Consider the following 2,500-nt stretch of genomic DNA (forward strand, 5'->3'; position numbering starts at 1 on the left):
TCTATTCATTTATTTGTTTGTGTATCTATATATTTATTTATATATTTATTTATTCATGTTAGTTTACTTTTTTGTTTATTTATCTATTTATTTGTTTATTTGTTTTTTTTTATTTGTTTACCTATCATTTACATCCTTCTATGCCAAAATATTTCAATGAGATGAAGAGAATGATTTCGATTTGTCAAACCTCAGCCTCCGCGAGACTTCTGACCAAACCTTAACACTTAAAAAAAAAAAAAAAAAAAAAAAATCACATGATATTTTGAGGAGTTATACACTGAAGAATAAATGGCTTTTTCAATTCAAAACAAATTTTAGGGTAATTGGAACATGTATTACCAACCATAACCAAATGTATGAGATAAACCACCAGACTGATGAAGTTAATAGAACTTTATTTTTACTTTCAGAATCTGAATCCACCTCCTTAGGTTGATTAGTTCTTTCGTTACACAACAGAACTCCTCCCGGCTGTATAAGTTTGACTGCTGACACACATACTAAATGTACAAGTTATGAATGTAAACGAAAGGATTAATCAAATTAACCTCAGCCTTTTCATTTCAAATAAAGCTACGCTCGGCTGAATAATATTACCTATTTGGAAATGGAACAAATGTTCATGTATAGTACTGAAGTGGACGATTGGGCTACTTTTCATCCTCTTGTTGCACGGAGAAGGAGGGAGAGGGGATGTCCCTTTATTAAACAAAGATTCCTAGCGACAGATGGATCCAAACTTACGTCACAGATAACACTGAAAGGGGTATAGCATGACGATATTTAGTAAATATAGGAGTGTACAAAGTACATCAACATGTGGGAAAAAAGAATCCCCGAAGACCAGATTTTATATTTTCGATTTAACAAAATACTGCAACATCAGTCAGTAATAGTACAAATCCGCTCAGGCTGTCATAAAAGAGAAAGGTTTAATGAAGACAGACTTCTTTTACGGTAAAAAAAAAAAAAATAGAAAAAAAATAAAATAAAATAATTCTGAACATAAGAATAGAAAAATAAAGTCATATCAGATCAAAATAAAAGAAGAAATTATGTAAAAAGAAGAGATTAAAAATTCTAACGCTTTCAGAGATGAAGACTTAATATACATGTTACAATATAGCGAGCGAGGGTATTTTATTCAGCTGAGCAATGACTCTAGCCTAAGACTGGTCTCAATTGACACAAACCCACCCAGAACCCGGACACTACACATTCCTCCACACCCCACCCCACACCCACACCCCCGGCTATATAAAGACATTTCTTGTTGGGACAAAAACCTATAAAGTATTTGCTCTTCGGTCGTATAAAACTATTCGTTCTCGCCCCGATAAGAACCTATAAAGTATTTGCTCCTCGTTTTTCCTCGACACTAAAATCAACAAAGTATTTGGCAGGGCCGAAGTGGTTGAACGAAGAAATAGACGAGTTCCTTATATTGTCTGTTCTTTTTAACCTATTAGGGCCGAAATGCTCTTCCAAAGTTGAATAAAATTTTGTGACGTTATCCGGAATCAAATGATCAAATCATGAAGGTCTCTGAATGGTGTTTGTGCTTTTTTTTTTTCTTTCTTTTTTTTCTTTGAGGTGAGTGTAATGGTTTCTGAATCAAACATTTGTCCTTACGTCAGTTTGGGTTTTGCTTCTACTTTGCATTGATAAGACACTCATAACTGATGGTGGCAATTTGTGGTACCATTCCTGACCAAGATAGGTGGATACAATTCACGGAGACATGGTGTCACTTTCCTCCAAGGTATGGTGCTAATACCCAAAGAATGGTGTCATTATAAGAGATGGAGACAATATTGTGTAATATATGGTGTTCTTCCCTTTCGAGGTATGGTGCCCTTGTTCTTCAAGATATGGTGCCACTGGCTTCTGAGAGATAAAAGCATTTGTCTTACATAGGTAATCCTTACCTTCTTCAACTCCGTTATCTGTGCAGTTCCATAGACAGGCACACGGTTCCTGGAACTCACATGGAATCTGCTCTAAGAAACCATTGGGTTCAGCTGTCGGGTCTCACCCGTTTCCAGTGCCTTCTGGAAGCTTCCAGTGTCTTCTGGAAGCAAGAACTCCATTATCTGTGCAGTTCCGTAGACTGGCACACGGTTCCTGGAACTGACATGGAGTCTGGTCGAAGAAACCATTGGGTTCAGCTGTCGTGTCTCACCCGTTTCCAGTGCCTTCTGGAAGCAAGATAGAATAATTTTAAGTCTCGGGATTACGAATTCCTACATCTTAGAACTCCAGTGGACTTTTTCTTTCCCCATGGGAAGGAAAACGTTTTGTTAATCATTTTTGCATCTAAATTGCCGGAATAATTCCTACATTTAAACTTGACTTGTGGAAGCGGATCCAATCTGAATTCAGAAGTTTCCCCGAAAAAAAATTCGTCCGCGTTTCACTAAGACATTATTTTTTCAAACTAGACGTCTTTTCATTCAATTTATAATATTCGTTTTTTACTTTATTATGACGTATTCAT

The sequence above is a fragment of the Oratosquilla oratoria genome, chromosome 32 (assembly GCF_046742065.1).
Source record: "Oratosquilla oratoria isolate Oo_2021 chromosome 32, ASM4674206v1, whole genome shotgun sequence".
NCBI classification, from domain to species: Eukaryota; Metazoa; Arthropoda; class Malacostraca; order Stomatopoda; family Squillidae; genus Oratosquilla; species Oratosquilla oratoria.